The following is a 21344-nucleotide window of genomic DNA, read 5'->3' as shown; positions in this document are numbered from 1 at the left end:
AAATGACTGATATGATGATCATGTTCCAGACATTGGGCCGGTATGACCAGATGGGTTCCCGCACCATGGATGGTGCGACTGAGGAGCCGAAGAGGCAGCTGCTGATACAGAGCGGACTCTACATAACGTCCAGCGACACTTGGCGAGACTGAGCTGCCGAGTACCGATGGCTGCCATAGAGGACCTTCCTGAGGATATGCAGCATCATGTGGTTGGCATGCCACGTGACTGGGTTCGCACTTTTCGGCGTGTGGCCAATGCGATAGTTACCTACTTAGCCACTCATCCAGAGCCGGGGCATTAGATATGCCGGACATGATTATGGGCATTTGAGTCCCAATTTTGTATATTTTTGGACAAACATATGTACACTCGAGACGCTTTATGATATATATATATATATATATATATATATATATATATATATATATATATATATATATATATATATATATATATATATATATATACATATATATATATATACAGTTCGACTTTTTGATGTTTGATTTTATTGTGATGAATGATTGATGTGCCAGTCTAATGCTTGGTTAGCAATAGAATCAGCTAACCAATTATGAGATCTTGGAATGTGCAAATAATTAATATAAGTAAATGATATTTGCAACAACCTCACCCTTAAATACTGGCGATACAAACATGGATCCCTTACCCGATAAATGTTGTTTAATTGTGACACTATCAATTGAGAATCAAGATACACTACCAACGAGTTGATCCCATGAGAGATTGCCTCGGATAATAAATTAATAACGGCAGTATACTCAGCCATATTGTTTGCAGGACCGATGCATACGCCTCTTGATACCATCAATTGACCAGTTGGATAATAGAGTATCCAAGTTGTGGAAGCGAGATTCCGAGTGTGCCGACTAGCACCATCGGCGAACCCAAAATAGACCAAATCATCCATCAACACCTGCCACAGCAGACCAAAAATTGTTGATATCAAAAACTCTCTATGATATATGTACAAATATACATAATGTACAAAGAAGCCATTGCCTGGCCAAAACTAAGCAAAGTACTTCTTTAGGTAGAGCCCGTTTAGGGGCTCCGCTAGCTTGTTTCCCTCAAAATCGATTAACTCATACGACCCTTTTTCTAAAACTCATTTAATAATGAAAGGACCGTACCACATAGGCTTAAACTTGCCTGCCCCAAGGTGTCTTTATCTTGGTCATAGACCAAGACAAGGTCACCTTCAGAAAAGACTCGAGGATGGACAGATTTATCATACTGTGTTTTAACCCTTTTCTTATGAGCCTCATTCATCATGGCGGCATCTTGACGCTGCTCATCGAGATGTTCCAAGTGAAGGAGGCACTCTTCGAGACTCGAAGTCCCTGGAAGGAGCTCAACAGCTAATTTAAGAGATGGAATTTCACATTCAATCGGAAAGATAGATTCCATCCCATAAACCAAATGAAAAGGTGTAAAACCAGTAGCAGTCTTTACGGAGGTTCGGTATTCCCAAAGAGCTGAATACAACATAACGTGCCAATTGGACCGATTTTTATCGATTGTCTGTTGGAGGATCATCCTAAGAGTTTTATTGACTGCCTCGACCTGTCCATTGGCCTAAGGATAATAAGGAGACAAATGCTCCTGCTGGAAACCCAATTTGAGAGCCAATTCAGACATCAGTTGATTCTGGAAATGACTGCCATGATCAGTGACAATCTCTCTCGGGATACCGAATCTAGAGATAACCTGATTAAAAAGGAACAATTCTGTCGTGTCACTATCGTTCTTATAAGTAGGCATGGCCTCGGCCCACTTCGTAAAGTAGTCTACAGCCACGATAATGTACCTGTGATTCGACGCTGAAGGCGGATTACAAGTCGTAAAATCAATACCCCGCTTAGTAAAGGGACCGATGGTGACAACGGGGAAAAGAGGAGCTGGATGCGCGTGCATCTTCCGAATAAAAATTTGACAGGGGTGGCAGCGTTTGACTGCTTCCACACAGTCTTTAAAGAGCGAAGGCCAAAAATAGCCAGCACGTAAGATGCGTTGGGCTGTAGCAAGCCCTGATAGATGACCACCACAAGCTCCACTGTGGCAGTCATTGAGCATAGACTCTACTTCCTCTAAGGTTAAACAACGTCGAAGGATTGAATCAACCCCTCGACGGTATAATGTGTCACTGATGATAACATAATTTTTAGCCAGGTGACGTAATTTTCGACGTTCATCCTTGGAGAAAGTAGAGGGGAACTTCGAAGTCTAGAGATGGACAATGATATCTCCATACCAAGGGTCGAGTGAAGAGATCAGGAATAAATGTTTGTCGGGAAAACTTTCCTCATAAACGGTATCCTCTCCACAAGGCAGCTCAGAAATTAGCTCAGCAAAAACCATGGATTTCTTAGACTTGGCAGACAAGAACTCGAGATCAAATTCTTGCAAAATGACTATCCATCGATTATATTTGTCCCCAATCACTCGCCTACTAAGGACAAACTGAAATGGATTGACCACCGCTAAGACAAAAGTTTTGCGTAGCAGGATATAATGATGGAGCCGCTGGACAGCATGGATAGTTGCCAATGCCAATTTCTCAACTGGAGAATAGCGAAGTTCAGGACCTATTAAGCCTCGGCTCAAATAATAAATCACATGTTCGGTGAGATCATCGTCCTCCTGAACGAGAACCATACCAATGGTTGATTCTACTGCAGCGAGATATAAAAGGAAGTCTCTACCATAATCCGGTGGACTCAAAAGCGGGGCAGAGACTAATGCTTTTTTCAAAGCATCAAACGATCGTTGCTCAAAGTTGTCCCATACAAATGGAACTCCTTTCTTAGCAAATGCATGAACCCTTTAGTGATCTCAGCATAGTTTGCTATAAACCGTCTTAAGAAATTAGCCTTCCCTTGAAGACTTTAAAGTTGTCGAATTGAGGACGGGGGAGGCAATTGAATTATTGCCTCAACCTTGAAGGGATCAACGCGAATCCCTTCATTTGACACAATGAACCCTAACAACCGACCGGACGTAACCGCGAAAATGCACTTGTTGGGATTCAATCGGATTTTATAAAAACGACATCGCTCAAAAACCATTTGAAGATGACTAGGGTGATCAGTTCTCTTTCGAGAACGAGCAGCGAGATCGTCCAAGTATGCTTCGATGACATGTTTGATGTCGTGGAAAGCATATGACATGGCCCGCTGAAACATGGCTCCAACATTTTTAATACCAAAAGGCATCTTTCTATATGCAAAGGTACCCTAGGGACATATAAAGGCTGTCTTATGTTGATCTTCAGGACGGATAGAAATTTAATTATAACTTGAAAAACCATCCATGAAGGAAAAAATCTCATTACCCACACACTCATCGATAATCTGATCAATGAATGGCGTGGGGTAATTATCTTTCGGACAAGCCTTGTTTAGGTCCCTAAAATCGATGCATACTCAGATTGTTCCTTGCTTTTTATCCACAGGGACTGGATTAGAAACCCAATCAGTAAGAGGAACAGGGTATATAAAACCCGCCTTTAGCAGCTTCTCAACTTCATCTTTGATAGCTGCTGCTTTCCTAGGGTTAACCGGCCGAAGCCTTTGATGAATCGGTTTGGCGTTTTCATACGTCTTGATCTCATGTTGAACTATAGAAGGATCAATGCCAGACATTTCTTCATAATACCAAGCAAATACATCTCGAAATTCCTTGAACAGGTCGATGTAAATTTGAATTTCTTCAGGGGAACACTCAATTCTGATGAAGAGATTCTCGATCACGTTAGGGTCCCTAGAGATGTTTACAGGTATCATTTTTGAAATCACCGATATATTACCTTCGACACGAATGTGTGTTGGAGCCAAAGGGTTTGACACCGTACAAACATCACTAGTAAAGAGCTCGGAGAATCTAGATTCTACTTCCTGCAATGGAGGAAGAAAGTATGAATGATGGTGTAAGTCTTCCCAAGGTCAATCTATACCCATCATTACTTCGAGGATTGCTTCTTCAGAAGGTAAAACTGAATCTAAGCAGTCCAAGGCAGAGGTAGAATCAAGGCTCTAGGCCAGGGCCACATCACCATCTAACTCCTCTTCGGAAAAAGGAGTAGAGTGGTCATCTGCAGAGTTTACGATAGACTAATATCTAAGCTCAGCTGCAGATATAGAAAATGCCATTCCATTTACTTGTCCTTCAACTAATGTGGTCGTAGGTGAAGGCAAGGTCCAAGGGTCTGAAAAATAACGAGTTCGGAAGAACTCTTCTCGAGGAGACTCCTTAGATGATGAAACGGCATTGATTTTAGCGAAAGGAGAGGGAAGATCAAAGGTACCCATCAATGAGGAATACATCCCTACTCCTAAATTCTCAGTAGGTGGACGAGGATTATCCACTAAAGGAATAGTAGAGTCAGATCTTGCTTAAGGATCGACCGGACAATAATCCAATTGATCAACCTTAACGATTTTCCCCTCATGAGGAAAGAAAATGACACGAAACAGAGTCGAAACAATGGCGTCCATTTCGTATACCCAGTTCCTTCTTAAGAGGAGATTATAGTCTAGGTTAACATCTATGACTTCTACTTCAATATTGATGACCTTCCCCCCAATACATATAGGAAAGGTCGGGATAATCCCATGCGGCTTATGAGAATGACCATCAAATGCAGTCAAGACGGTAGGTGAAGGAACGGCCGAAGGCGATGCAATAGCCTTCCAACATGACATCGACATGACGCACGTGGAAGCTCCTTCATCGATAACGGTATGAAAAATGTTGATTTTCCGGCATGTAGACTTTATTTGGAAATCCATGTGATGAGGGAGTCGCTTTTTGACATTTAACATGTCAAAAGTGAGCACTAAAGAGTTAGTTGGATCGACTATCCCAATCACGGAAAGTAAAGCACTTCGCTGAGCCGGACACGACTGGAGAACCTCTAAAGCGGACATGGTGCATGGACTCTGAGCTAGATCCTCAACAATGGAGTAATTCTGGCCAGCCCTAGAATTAGGATTAATAGTCGCGCATTTAGCGGAACCTTTCGGTATCCGTGGTATAGTCTCGACTGGGGGTCGCTCAATATGAAGGTAAATATTTCCGGGAATAGTCTTGTCCTTGGAAGTTTTGGCTTCACCATAATCATGTGACCGAGTAGCCACATGGACGTTAGAACCCATCATGAAAACATTTGATGATTTTTCCCCTTCCTGGTTGCCCCCAGCAGAGGTACCAGGATTTGAACTCGCGCCAGCAAGAAGTTGCTGCCCTTGGGGAAAAGGGTTGGTTAACACAGTCTGAGAACTAGAAGTTCCTTGCTGCCCTAACAAGCGTTGAGTGTCTTCAATCTTAGGGCAGAGATGAGTTAAATGGTCTCCATTGCACAACTTGCATGGAAACTTGACTTTCTTTCTAGACTCATTTCTACCACCACCAGCATTAATGTTGGATTTATTTGTGTCAGCCTTCCCATCCTGATTCTTTTTCTTACCTCGTCCTTTCTTTTTCCCATTGGAATTTTGATTTGCTTTGGGGTTATTAGATTGGACGACGTTAATCGAAGAAGTTTGGGAAGCCGGAGGGTTAGACGATGTGACCTGGTTGTTAGAGGCAGTTTGTAAAGACAACTGCTGCAATTCGTTCAACAAGTTCACGGTAGTTGTTTCTACCGACCCAACGATTCCATCCGCATGGGGACCTAGCTTCGACTTAGCTATGTCAACCTTAGACCCAGGAGCATCTGGCAAGTATTTTTGTAGGATCCCAGATTGAGAGTAGATCAATTCTAATTGTTGGGCCCTAAAAATGGCTTGCTCCTCAGAATAGACTCCAGACATGGAGACATCCTTAGAGATATCGGGTTATAAAGATTTCAAAAACCATTCGAGACGGTACTCCGGAGGGATTTCGGCTTTAATGAGCCTCTTTCTCCATCTCCATTCTTGAATATGGTCAGAAATGTGAGTTGCCTTATCCTGACGAAAAGTGGCCAGAAGTTCAGTTCCGGCATCATAACGGACAGGCAACTGGAAATGATTTAAGAAAATATTGGCTAAGTCAGCGAAAGATGTAAAGCTGCCCCCTGGCAACTCTATATACCATTTGGCTGCATTACCAGTCAAGGTGCGTTGAAAATGTCTCAACCTAATCGAGTAATCGACTAGGGAGTTAGATGAGCACAAAAAATGGAATGTGGTTACATGGTCGCCTGGGTCCTCACCGCTCTTCCCTTCGAATTTTGGAATGTCCGAAGGGAGTTTGGTTGGGACCGGAGGCCAGGCTGGGTTGTATTTGATTGGATCGTTTGTTAACTTAGTGAGATCTGGCAAGTTCAACGTTGCCAGAAATGAAAGCCTAGGAGGACCTTGGGGATTCCACCTAGATTGGGCAGAACTCCCAAAGCTCTGAAAAGATTGGCCTGGATTTTGGAAGGCACCAGGCTGCCTGAAGTAACCAGCAAAACCGGCTGAACCAAAAGGCAAGCCTTGTGATCCAGCAAAATTCGGAGTTTGACCAACTCCGGCCGTAAAGCCTCCATAACCAGCAAAGTTTCCTCCTAAAGGATTATAAGGAGTTGATAACCCCTGATACGGATTCCAAGCCGAAGCTAAGGGAGGAATAATTTGAAATGAACTAACTGTGGAGTACGGCCTATTCCCTTGTTGGCCGAAAGACGGATTCCCAGTTCCCGCGCCACTAACCCAGGGTTAGTCCAACCTTGGAAAGGATTGCTGCTTTGTCCTATAGAAGAAAAAGGCATGGATCCTATTGTTGGGTTGGAATGTGGTATATGACCACTTCCGAAAGGAAAACCCTGGAATGAAGCCAATCCACCCATCATGGACGTAGCGACACTAAACGGAACTGATGGAATACCTTGTGAGTAGGTGCCAAATGGGAAAAATCCAGAACCAGAAGCATTGGTTTGGGAATTTCCACTCGTGGACGGAATGGAGGTAGACCCAACTAAAGATGTGCTAGCAAAAGATCCAAACAAAGAAGCAGAGGGGATGGAAATCGTTCCCCCCCCCTGTACCGATGTTGGAGTGTGCATAGTTGTAGCACTTGTAGTAGAAGCCATGCTTCCAGTAGTGATAATCAATGATAAGTGCGTAGCGTAACCTAGACTTGACGGTTTATGTGCCGGCGTCCCAACGTATTGTAATACGTCTGGATGATTGGATGGTAGGGGAGAATTTGGAGCCGCTAACGACTCTAAGAGTTCTTCTACCTCTATATTATTCTCCGCTTGAAAGAGAACTCGAGAAAGAACTGGCATGTCCCTCTCTTGTTCTGTGGAAGTGCTAGGCCTTGCTTGAACACTAATGCCCCCAGGTGGAGGATCAATCCCCGATGCGTCAACTGCCGTGGGACGAAACCCACCAGCAGTATTACCTCTGCGCCTTCTAGGATAAGGCTCTAAACTTGGTGGTGAAAGACCACGAAGTCTTCGAGACCATCTAGGAGATCGGTCAGCCACTTTGAATTTTTTATTATGATATAACTAAAGACTCAAAAAATTGAAAGCTAGGCCAACTAAGAGCACAGAGCACACACTATAAAGTCCCTAAAGATAACAACCAGTCAAACAACTTCCAAGTATTTCTGCTCCGGGTGATTAGGACCGGACACCAAAATGCAAGAAAGTGAATTAAGGGGCCTTCTGAAGATAGTTTGAGATGATGAGATCCCAGTCCTATCAGCGAAGGTATCAGAGGAAGTTACGCTGACCTCATAACAACAGCCTGCGCCGATGCAAGCCCCCAAGCTTCGCAAGGGTGCCCTCCAGTAGTATTGTCAAGAGTGATGCAATGTCGACCTCAGGTGCCACGGGATTCCCCTCCGTAGCCACATGTGTAGATCCCTAGGAGTAGCAACTATGGATACCAACTCGTCGCAGAAGCCAGGCGGAACAGTCGTGAGGTAAGTTCGGATAAGTAGGAGAGGGGGTATCTCTCTTCCCTATCTTCACAGACCCTCGTTCTTAACTCCCAGATCCGGAGCTTTCCTGGTCTTCCTAACGCTATTGGATTTTCACTCATTATTTAGACCCCTACGTTTGACGTTTAAATGGCCTTGGAGAGTTAACTCTCCACTCGCCTAATCCAAGGCCCTAAAATCCTAAACTTGTTGGTGTAACTGACTTAAACAAAAAGTTTTAGTGAATTTTAGTTAGCGCTTGATTTTAAAATAGGTTGTTCTTTAAGTCACAGGGTAACGGAAGTGAAACTAGTGGTGTTTTTTGACGCAAAAGAAATTAATAAAAACCTAACTACATGCACATGCACTTGTTTTCGTTTTTCGATGAAAAGCAATTTCTATAGGGTTCAGAGGAACTTCAAATAAAACAAATTTTTCTTTTCTTTTCGTTAATTCACGCTTCACACTCACAAAAGTTAACAAAGCTATGTATGCCTAAAAAGATATGAAAATATATCCTAATGCACAAATATATGCTGATGCAAGATTCAAAACTACTCTAAAGACAAGAAATGAAAGTTGCTTGCTTATCAATTTCTATTTTGCCACTTAAAATGTCTAGATGGAATATGAGATGTTACCATTCATTTCGTCTAAACACTAAAAAAAAGTTTCAAGACAAACATAAAGCACTTTCATTCACTAAAAGGAAACCAAATGAAAACCAAGTTCAAGAAAGAAAAATGAAGTTTTTCAAAAAGTTTTCTTTAAAGCAACAACAAAAAAGTCTTTTCAAAAATGCTCTTAACAAAACTGAAACTTTGTGATTGAAGAATAGGCAAAAAACACTTTTGCAAGTTGACACCACACAATGGACGAAAACTCAACAAAAAGAAATGTGTTTAAGGATGCTCTTATCAATCAAAAGCAGCAATGAAAGCTTTGGCAACAAAAACCAAAAAGATCAAAAAAACAAATTTCAAGAAAGTATCAATCAACAACTTTCATGAAACAAAGAAGTGGATGGTCACAAAAAGCCGTTTTGTCAAGCAAAAAAAAAGTCACCAAAAGCAAGATTAACACAAAGACTGAGACCAATCTTTCTGCCCTAATGAATCAGAGCAGCCAAGATTCCAACAAGAAATCTTGCGTGCTTAAACAAGAAAGGATGATGCTTGCAACAACAAAAACAAGACCAATACCCCTTACAGTCAGAGAGAATTTGGAACAAGATGCTTAATATAAAACAAACAACTGATACTAGAAAGTGACTGTTTCAGACTGAATCAAACCACTAAACAGACCTTCAGAGATAAAAAGATTTAAAAATCTTGAAAATTGCAAGATATACGCGACTGTACTAGTGTACAGATTGCATGTATACGCAATTGTAACTAAGGAAACCTGCATATATGTGGGTTCACTTAAATAAACATGCGTATATACGCTTATGTAACTAAGAAAAACAGTGTATATAAAAGGCTTCAAGAAAAATAAAAAACAAATTGAAGAAACTGGCAAAACTTAAAGTTCAAAAGCAGACCAGACAACAACAGCAAGCAAACATGCAGCTGAGCCCTGATTGGCTTGAAAACACCCAAACTAGGAACAACAAGAGTGTTGTCCCCAGCAGAGTCGCCAATTCTGTTGAGGGAAATGTTCCCCTACGGCTTTTTGGGTTGAAACCCTAGCAGACTGGAAGTTGTATATAGAGAGAAACACACGTTCACACAGCCATTATGCTATTATAAGCAAATTCTAGGATAAGGGAACGTACCTTAGGTCCTACGTTTGAGAAGGTCCTCAAGGGTCCAAACCCTTCTTCAAGTTCCTCTTGCTCCTTTATCCTGCAAAACAAACAATTCCAAAGAACACAACAATATATGGACAAAAACTTATAAAGAAACCATCTTCATGTTATAAAGAAAGGTAGTTAGTTATGAAATATAAACAACCATTCACATATGAATTCTAACATGAATATCATAAACATAAAGAAGATTCATATCAGGAACCAAGACATGTGTTTCTTTCATTATAGACAAATAAAGTACAGAAAAGGAATAATTTCACCTGAGTCACCTTTACCAGGCTCCAAGCAAAGCTTCCTTCTGGATCCGTTCCAACCTCAAGCCTTTAACAAACTCCTTCCATGAATTACTCCATGATGTCATAAGTAGTGGATGAACATCAACACACAAGGAAACAAGGGTTTCCTGTACAAATGGGGGAAGTGCAGAAGGCACAAGGGACTTCAGACCTGGTCAGGGGAAAAATCTCAGCATAATAACCTTTCTCTCTCTTCTCTCCTCCTTTAGGCCTTCCCATTGAGGTCTTTTTATACCTCTCCCAAAGTAGTTTTTTAGTTGGGAGTTGGTTGGGAATAGTTGGGCCACGGGCACTAACAGGTGATCAATAGGTAAAACCCGCGATCTCCACCCGAAATTAAGGAGTTTTATATTTTTTTATGTGTTTTAATACATATACGCGGGTTGGGTATACACAGACCCACGTATACACGCGTTTAACTCATGGCAATGTCACGTATAAGGGATAAAACACTATTTTTTAAATTTTAGGACCAAGTCTAGAAGGAGGGGTTGCCCTAGGCCATGAGTGCAGCATCACAAACCATAAGAGTGAGATTTGGAGCTATAACACCCTCCTCCTATTACTCAATACAAACCCTAAAACCCTACCTTACCAAAAAACCCAAACCCTACCCTATCAAAAGACCCAAAACCCCCTACATATCCCCAAACAAAATTCTCCTATAACCCCTATTCCAATTTCATTACTCCCCTCCTAATACTCCCTTGTTTCATTGTCCCCCTTGGTGGCAGATTATCAAAACAACACCCAGCTTCACCATCATCAAAGGGGTAGCCTAAAATACAGTTTATAAATAGCAGTCATGGCATCCGAGGTTTCATCAGAGTATGAGGTGGAGACCCACAGTGATACAGCTTCAGGAGAACATGCCCCCAGGAGACATCACCGGAGTGGCAAACATGTTAGGGATGAGCCAAACACCCTCACTAAGTTGTAAGCATGCCCTCTTGCTATGTCATGTTTCCAGCACCTAGCATGTTTTGAATTTTGTCAAAGGGTGGCAAATGTCAGAGTTCATCATGAGTTGGCCAGTCTTTTTTCACTTCACCTACCATGGAGGTCAGTCTATCTTGCCTGGGGTCACTTTCACATTGACACCTAAAACCATATTAGTGGCAACAGGCATACCAAATGTTGGAGAACAGTGGCATAAGAAGAAGAAGGTGGAGAGGCATCATTATGAGCCTTACATTAAGGCTAGTTGTTTGAGTCAGCTCACGAGAGTTTTCCCATTCATATTTTTGAGAGATGAGTAAGATGCTCCGCTCATGAAATTGATCATGAAGTACTTCAGTTGTGAGGGGAGGTTTTCTCGCCTTTACGCCTATCACATTAGGTTTCTCATGCACTTTACTAGGGTGTGGATGATGAACCTCCCATTTTTCATTTGTGGGAACATAGAGAGGATGAAAAATTTCATGCAGCATAAGACCCCTCGGCAGCAGCTCAACAATGTTTATCACTTTGCTCTTATCCGGATTTTGGTGGATCATCAGTTGGGGTTGCAGGGCATTACTTGGGAGGACTTCATCTCCCGTGACTTCTTCAGCACTCCATAGGTAGTATCAGAGGTAGAGCATGAGATAGGTGGTCCTTCACATCAGTGTGAGCGCCACGAGACCGTGACTATGATAGTATTCATCACCTATCAGAGAGGCAGTAGACATTTGTTTGCAGCGGCAAAGCGAGTGTTATCTCCACCCAGGGTGGAAGGGGCCTCGCTTCCGACATCAGCATCACAGGAGCAGGGCAAGGGTAAAGAGCCAGTGTAGGAGGAAGGGCCATCAGGTGAACGAGATATCGAATTCGTTCTCCTCCATGATGATGAGACAGATACAAAACCAACAAATGCAGAGCTTACAGAGATCATCCAGGAGCAGCAATCAGTGATTGAGGCCTTATCCCTTGACTTGGAGAGGGCCAAGTGGAACATGAAGTACCTGGAGTAGAGAAACAAACAGCTAGAGGATCGACAGGCGATTATGGAGCTGCAAAACATTCGTGAGCATCACCAAGCTGCTCAAAGGAGAAGAGTTGAGCTCACATCATTGGAGCAAGAAATCAATGAGGATTGGGAGGCCAACCTCGAGAGGGTCAACATGCACTTGGAGAGGCTGCTAGACAAGGATGATCAGTACCTTGCTCTACTGAGACACATGGCTTTTCATTACAAGGCACGAATGAGCACCAAGGCCCGAATAAAGAGTTTGAAGGCGAAATTGAGGAAAGCAACAAGAAAGGCAAAAGAGGAAAAAGAGCAATATCGGCTTTGAATCTTGGCCGAGGCTTCCTTGGCAAATCATAACACCCCATAGAGAACCTCCAACCCAAATTTCAAGAAATTTGGGGAATTTTTGGTCACATGACAAATTTTTGGGCAAAACACAGGGTTTTTCTCCCCGCACGCAAAAAATCGGGAGCTCCAAATGAGGAATGGTTTGTATTTTTGGATTCAGCATGGAAAATCACGACTACTGGTGCTCGGACAAGAAATTTTGGCAAGATATGAGTCTCCAAAAGGTCAAAAACACCCAAAAAATGGCCTCTTTGCCCCTTTTTTGACACACAGGAAGCAGTCTTGGGAGAATGGAGATTTGGAGGGGAAAATGAGCACCAAATTCAAAAATTCCAGTGGGGTTAAAAAGTAGATAGGACAGGCTTTCCAACAAGCCCACTTGGGCACATTTTGGACACGTACAAGTGCCCCAAAACAGGCCCCAAAGTAGCACAGCGCACAGAGAAAATGGTGCGGCGAACAAAGGAAAATTTGCCAAATTTGCTTCCGTTTCGCGAATTTTCGATTCGCGACTTCTCCAAGTGGGCCCGCTCATCTACACTTCGGTTTTTTGGCACCAAAGGCTACATTTAAAGCATTTTTTTTCTAGATGGACTTCTATCCAAGTGGCAAAGGAATACAAACGGTCACCCAAGCCAAATGTCATGTTTGTAGTGCTGCCCCTGTAGCTGATGGTTGGCTCTTCATCTCCATTTTGTAATGATTCGAGTAACTCCCCAACCCTTGGGAATTCTATCTCTTCATGGCACATTCTATATATTGTATGTAAGCTATTTGCAAAGGGTTGGTTAGTTTGTAACTTCTGGGAGACTGTGGGAAAGAAACTCTGTTTCTTCACTATGTATTTTTGACAAAGAATTATTGAAAGGTAGTGGCTCTATTTCATGAGATTCTTGTGGTTGTGAGTGTATAAAATGTGTCTCTTATGTTTTCATATGTATTTGGTTATGTTTCATAATTCAATTCATGTTCATTTCCAGTGAAATTTTCTGAGTGAGATTAGGTAGAATTCAATTTTATTGCTCTGCCTGTGGGAAAATTTCATGTTTAGTGTTCTTCTTCTGTTGAAAAGGATTCATGTTCCTATGCCCTTTTCACACTCCTCAGAAATCTCTCCATTCCGCGTTATTCCAAACTAAATTGCTACACTTTCCGCCTGCCTTGCCTCACGAAGTAATCTGTGCCTTTGTATTAAATTCTCTGCTCTTTGGTGACCGTTGGTCCCATACCATCCCAGAAGCTCGGTCATTCATAAAAATTGTTTCTTGTATCCATATTCACTTACTAGCCTAAGATCAATATTTCGTTGTAAGTCATTTCAGACCGTTTTTTCTTATCTGTTCATTGAGTGTGACTCGGAGAGAGCCCTCTCCTGTTCTGGTAGGGCTAGCTACCAGACTGAGTGCAGTTTGTGGTTACCCTGAATTTTGTCTTCCTTCAGCCTAGGGTAGATTTAGGTGCTAATAGGTGAATTTTGAAGTACTGGCAAGGGATATTCATCTCATTGACCAGATTGAACTACAAAAGCAAACAGGGGAGATGATATACTCCACATTAACAAGGAAGGCCATTGCTGCTTACCAATTACAGAACTCCCTAAACAATATATCAGCACAATTTTAGTTGGCGAAGGCCTCCTCATAGGCCAAGGATACTAGAATCAAGTCCTTAGAGGACTTAGTGATTGAATTGGGACACGATCCCAAATATGTAAAAGCTACAAAGCATATGATTAAAAAGAAAAATGATGACATTGCTACACTCAAGAAGCAGCTAAAGATACCCCAGCTGCATCACCCACAGAAAAAGGAAGTCCAAGAAGCATAGCAAGGACACGAGGAGATCATGGACTTGGTCCTAAAGCTGAAAGATCAACTCAAGGAGACAGAAAAGGAGTTGGACACTTTAATTCAGTCGAAGCAAAGTGACTTTGCAACAACTTTTAGAACTGTCATCCCCACAGTATCTACAGTAGTTCCTTCCACACTGGCAGCATTGTTGGCACCCACGGCTCCACCTGTCACATCATTACCAATAACAGCAGAATCTACAACAACAACAGGTACACAGGGAGAGAAAGCATCAGAATTAGTCAAAGCCATGGAAGAGATGTTTATCCAGGCTACAAAGATGAAGAGACTAAAGGAAAAGGTAGCAAGTTTCAAAACTGATTGTAAACTTGCCCAACTCTACCAGAAAGAATAAACAAAAAAGGCACTGAGAATGGGTGAGAGAACCAAAATGCTGGAGAAGGATTTAACGCTACAAAAACCACTAGGGCAAACCAAAGAAATTCTCTGGGCCAATATCATTGACTCTGTCAATGATATTTAGCCATCAATTCAAGTTATATTTGAGCAAATAGAATTAGTGAAGATAGCCACTGAAGCTATCCAGAAAGTAAAGGAAGAACTGGGGGGATAAACCGAAGGATGCCAATCGACTCATCCACTTCCTAAATAGCAAGAATAGGTATGAGCTTCATGAGATTAACATAGAACATAGGACTGAGGCCATTCTGGAGATTAGGAAGTTTCTTTCCAAAAGAAACCATATGCTTAACTTAGAAGAGAAGTGCCATAACATGCAGATAGCCATTAATAGGTTCATGGCTAAGTTTCAGATTTTGAGGGAGAAGGGTCTTCCTAGTCCTATCATCATCAATGACAAACTCATGCCCCAGTTGGACTATGGAGATAGACTAAGAAAATTGGCTAAGGAATAAGCAAGTTCATCAGCTATTAAAGCCTTGCCAACAGGCAAAGTGTTATATGACACATTGGAGAACTTGTTTTTCCTAGAGCATGAGGTGAAACATTTGTTCCTCACTGAGCCAAATTTTGCAAAGTACAGAGAGGCAGATGAAATCTACAAAAGGATGATGAATGTAAAACTACATGATGCAGAATGGTGGGAGAAAATGTTAGATTTACTCTAATAAATTTACATCAGAAAGTTACTGCACAGGAAATGAAGGAAACCAGTTAAAACAGGTAAAAGTAGAGCAGCAGGGTCAAAGAGTATCAGATGAAATATGAAAGTAAAGAAGATTCCAGCATAGAAATGCTACAAATATCAGCCAACTTAAAGGTCTCCAACTCAACTGAAACATCCTGCAACACCACAATAAAAGGGACAGCATGAAGTAGTTCAACATCTATCTCTATCTTCATGCAAGAAGCTATTTTTATTCCCTAGATTAAGTCTCAAGTTGTTTTGAGATATTTTTTAAATTTTTTTGTATATATACTTCATATTTCGAAGTATGAGGTGTGGACTCTTATACTTTGAATAGAATTTTGTTCAAATACTGTAAAAGCTTTTGTATCACTGTCTGGGCCAACATGCTAGATTGACGAATAAAGATCAAATATTTCAATGGATTCGTGTGTAAAGCGGAGTACAAATGAGTAATTTTCTTGTGTTTTTTTATCTCCCTTAAATTTGTTTCATAATCTTAAATGTTTCAAAAGTATGAATGTTTAACTTGAATATTATTTCAGAATTTGATTAACTGCACTCTGTCTTACTGTTACACATTCTTAATGTTTTCTCCTAAACTATCTTAGCTTGGGAATTCTTAACTACTCCTTAGCTTCCGTAGTTTCTCCTCTAGTCTATAGCAAAGGAATACTAATTGCCCTTTACTCATGATTCACTAATGTTCCCCCATCTTAGCCTCGGTCTGAGGATTCTTGATTGCACTCTCACCTCCGTTAAGACTCACCCCACCATTTAGTCCAAGGATTTGTACTTCACTCTGCTATCTTGCCCCTTGAACATTCCCTTTAGTGATTTAACTCCAGCTTTGATACCCCTTCTTTGACTCCATTGCCCAATGGCATAAAGGAATCAACTTAGCAACCTATTTTAAGGATTCCACCACCAGATCTTCATACAAATCAAAAACCCCTCATGAACTCCAGAACTAGCCTAATATCTAAGCAAACATAGCTAAATTATATAGAGAGAGCCCTCTCTGAGCCATAGGCTAGCTAGAGCCTATGCTTAAAAGTTGGTTTGTGGTTACCTCGAAGCCTTCCCTTCTTCCAAAACTTATAAGGAAATGTTTTGAGTGATAACACCATGCTCAAAGATCCTTCAGGTAGCACGACTACTTGGAGATCCACTGGTCTGACCGTCTCTGTGGACTGGCTGGTCCCTAGTGCCAAGCTCATCTGTGTGGTGCTTACCTATCCTACACCCACCTGAATCATGATGGTCTAGATTTGTAACTCACACAGATCCTTCTGAAGAGTGCACAATGACTATAGGTGCTTTTTCTCGAACTGCTGCAACAGTTCTATTATGGCATCACACACTTTTTCTCCAATCTCGTCGAGATCACCTTCCGTGGGCATGATGGGATCCAGTAGCAGTTTCGTTGCTTTTGAATTCTTCTGGGGTCACTCTTTCTGTTGTTCCCTATACTTCTTCACCCGAAAGAGGGTGCTTTGTCCTTCATCTCCGCCACCTCCCTGCTCTAACTGCTTCTCTTCCTCAGTCTGGGGTGAAGGGGATTTATCGCTCTGCTCAGAGTCGTGTTGTTCCTATTTAGCCTACTTCTTTACAACACGCTCTTTTTCCAACCTGGCCTTCTCCTCGGCCTCCTTTCTGTGCTTCTCGGCCAACTTCTAGATTGCTTGCTTTGCTTCCTCCTTCTTCTTTTTCTCTGTGGAACTCTAACACCTTTGCTACTTGCTGTGGCCAAATCAGATGGAGAATGCTAATCTGCCGACTAGTTCTTGATAACCTCCTGAATGGCATTGTCTATGGCCAAATAAGTCAGGTCAAACCATTTCTGCTGTGAATCATTCCGAGCCCTGATATATATGCAGTGGAAGTCTACCTTAAACTCTGCATACTCTAATAGCTGCTCAAACACCATTGGCGACAACTGCAGCTTCTAGTTGATGGCCATGTGAATGATTGCTTTCATCAACACCCAGAAAACTTTGGTCTCCATGACTCGTGCGACTTCCTTGGTAGTCCACATGGAGGCAAACTGTGTAGCTGCCTACAGTCCTTTTTCCACGGGAGGAAACTGGCTATCCTCTAACATCTCCCAAGCTACTAGCACTATGGAGAACAATAACCACGCGTAGTGGAAATTTTTTCTCTCGTCCTCAACAATTTGTGAGGAACTCGCTACAAAGGTAGTGCGACCAATTGAATTGTACACCCTCCACACATTGTGCATCTAATGAAATGATTAGCGCTGGAACCTTGTCCATGTGAAATTTTCTCATGACTTTTCCAGCTAAGATATGTGTAGCAAATTGCACCACGGGGTCGGTGATAGACATGATGGAGTACCCGCTCGGCTTCTTAATAAGCTTGAACTTCTCCTTAATCCTCTCTGCCAAGTCACACTCACTGGTTTTTCCACCAAACTCCTTGGATGAATTCAAGCCAGAATGTGGCAGGAGCATGATCCAATGGATCAGCATGTCTGTAATTGGGATTGGTGTGCTCAACCACAAAATTCCATCATGCACTAGGGTCAGAAACTGCTTGATAATAATGATGTTGATGTTGGAGCAATGATAGTGGGGCACCCACTGCAGGTTCAACAGCCCCGATTGATACACTACGAATCCACTCAACTGCCTCCAACGTGGTGACATTGGATTCTTTGCAGTGCACCCACTTCATGTAGTTCTATGTCACAAGGTGGGGAACCTGTCATGGTCCGCCAAATCCTAGTCTTCCATTTTCAAGTGGGGAATCCGTGCTAGGTGCAGGCCTTCAAAGGTGATGCCTTTCGGTAGCAGTGGTGTATTTAGGAGGAATTTTCCTGCCTCTGGGTCCTTAGTGACCTTTACCTTTCCCTTACGTGGAGGGATGTAATCTGGAATTTTGGAGATGGGCTCCATGCCCTCGGCATCTATATCCTCCATGCCCTCGGCATCTATATCCTCCATGCCCTCTTTAGCCTCCAAATCCACCATTTTACCCTTATCCTTCACTAGCTATTTATCTTTCCTCTGAGCCTCAGTAATAGTGTGCTTCCTCGATGACTCACACACCGAAATTGGCCTCTTCTTCTTGTCTTTCTTGGGATTGGGATTCTCATGCATTGGAGTGGGCTTTGACCTAGGCGACCTCAGTGTTGTAGGCATAGGAGCTGGAGCCTCCATGCTTACAACTTCTGGATCTGCTCCCTCGGAGGCAATAATTCCTCCAGTGCTTGCAGTCTCACCTGGTCTCGATATGGTGTTAAGAATGAACTGTTGGATATCCTTAGGTAACATGGCAAACACAGAGCTCGTGACTAAATCTTCAAAAATCTAAGGATTCATAAATAATGGAAAACACCTCTCAAAAATTCTAAGGATGAAAAGTGTTCTCTGTTTGATGGCCACGCGTAATTTTTAGCTGAATTCAAATTCATACTCAACCATTCCCCCCAAAATCCATCCATAAATGTTGATTTGACGACAAATATTGTTACAGATCCATATGGGCACATCACTCCCATCATTCAAATCAGTACCATTAGGGCTCATCATACCCTAATTAAGTTGCTACATGCCCTAGACAAGTCACCCCTTTGAATGCCTCCTTCCCTGAGATTTCTTTGGTCTAAAACCCTCCAAAATTGCCTCCTTAAGGGACTAGCGTAGCCTTGGACAGGGGTAAGTTCACTTCAATGCAGGTAGGCCCATGTCAGGGTGCTATGCAAAGCATCTAGGCCCACTTTGACCTGTGCTGGGCGAGATTGAGCAGAATTCACATAGGGTTCTGGGAATATTCTTATCCTCTGGAGTCATATAGAAGATTCCCGCACTTATCATCTCCCATGAGCTTGAAAATGGATGAGGAATGAGTTAAGTAACCTCATATCCTCTCATCCCTTCCTCCATGGAAACCAACTCTAAGTATGGAAGGCCATTCAATACCCTCATTTATGACAAAGCTTCCTCCTTTGGCCTATAAATTAAGCACTCATCTAAGTGATCAAGGGCTGGACTTTGAGAATTTGTAAGGAGATACTATTGGAGTGAGAATTGAGGTTTGTAAGTGAGTAGTGTTATGCTGCCAGAGTGTTGTGCTATTGATGTTATGTTGGTTGGAACCCAAGCTGGAAGAGTTACAATGGATCAGAATTCATGGTTGTAATTATTCCTTCTACTTAACAAAGTTGTTTACACCTTTTTCCTTATTCTTATCTTGATATATGATATTTATATGTGTGAATGTATCTGATTCCATTTACTTGTATTTGATAGATATCTTGTTTTGATTGGTTCTCCGTCTCTTGTTTATGCTTGCAGGTACTTTTTGAGTGAGTTAAGTTCGAGAAGGAGCGACGGGAGTCAAAAAAAGGAGACAAAAGGAAAGTGAAAGAACAAGTAGGTCATTTGATTCCCTTTGTGTTATTTATTGTTTATAGAAAAAGGATAAGTGCTTTAAATCTGTTGTTCTAGGTATAGCTACCTACCTAGGGAATTAGTATTTATCCGTAGATACCAAATTCCTCATAAAAAATTGGCGACCAATCTAGGGAACAATCATCATTCCAGGTAGTTTACCTCCATCCTAGTACCCTCTAGTAGACTCTACTTACTTCCATTGAGTTTCTTTCAGCCTTTTGAAGTGTTTTTTTGGTGAAATTTGTGCTTGTAAGCCCCTAGGATGGCCTCTCTAGCACCAACACAGGCTTGGTCTATAGACAGAGCGCTACAGAGCACCCTTGGCTTGAGGATAGTGCTCTGAAGCACACTGTCTCCCATTCAAGGCTGTGTTGATCCCTCTTAGGACAAAAATCCCTCCTCTGAGTTGATTTTTTGCCAAATTTCCTTCTATTTATACTTGTTGAAAGGTCAATGATGCTTGTGTCTCTGAAATCAAATTTTGTTTCCTTTTCCAGCCCTACTTTGTCATGATTGTTTAGTGTTTCTTAAATGATTTCTTTATCACTACCAATTCATTGTCAAAGTTAGTTTATAGTCGATCAATATTTGTTCAAAAGAAAGTGTTGTAAAAGTCTTCTTTTCTTTTGAAATGGAACTGTCGTAAAGTCTTTGTTCTTGCAAAAATATTGATTGATTGTATATGCATTAGTTTCCTTTTATTCATAATAACATTAAGGGAATTTAAAAGAAAAACTTGCTTTTCTCATTGAAAGAGTTTTTTTGTGCTCATAGGAATAGTTTAGGGAAATTGCATTAGATTGTGCTCTTTGCTCTTTGATTGAAAGAAATATGATTTCTCTATCCCTATTAGCTAAGGTTTTTCATTTTCAAAATTGAATGAAAAGAATTCTTATCATATTAGTTGCATTCTAGGAATTTAAAATAAATCACGTGGTGAACCTTGAAAGGCAAATTCTTAATCAATATCAACTTAAAATTAACATCAATTAACCTAATGGAGCATTGTCACCTAGCGTAAAACATTTAGAGGTTCTAGGCTAGAGACGTGTTCCAGCGTCGTAAAACATAGCAACTGTTGCTAACTTGTCTGCGATACATTCCGAGTGTGATGCCCCATTCCATGTACATGCGTATATCGTAGCTCATCCACATACCTTTAGGTATATAGGGCGGTGTTACAATACGTAAAGTATATGGGAATTCTCTCACTGTGCGGTTTCGCATTAGACAATGCTAATATAGATTGGGCCTCGACATAATTTCGGGTATATATGGGAGGACAACACTAGGTTTCTATCCATCCTTAGATAACTGAGTAGGCTACCTTGTACATTGTGATACACTGAACACAACATTCGACGAGATTGCTTGCCCATACTTCTTGGTTCGCCAGGAGGTATTCTACGAATCACAGTTGCTTGGTAAACCTTTTTGCCTAGCTTACCTCTTTTTGTTTATTTCTTTTTGTAATAAAACCAATCAAAAATCGTGGAGGAAAATCAACCCTTATCTCATCGTTCATGGAGAGCAACGAGTAAACTGCCTTTACCGCCCGAAGCTACACCTATCCATTCCAAGCGATCTCGTTTGACTGGATCTAGTACTTCACAAGCCTCTAGTTCTTCATCTAAATTACC

Source organism: Pinus tabuliformis, chromosome 7, assembly GCF_031772625.1.
Source record: "Pinus tabuliformis cultivar Carrire ecotype Pingquan chromosome 7, CPIR1, whole genome shotgun sequence".
NCBI classification, from domain to species: Eukaryota; Viridiplantae; Streptophyta; class Pinopsida; order Pinales; family Pinaceae; genus Pinus; species Pinus tabuliformis.
Note: the sequence above shows the minus strand (reverse complement) of the source record.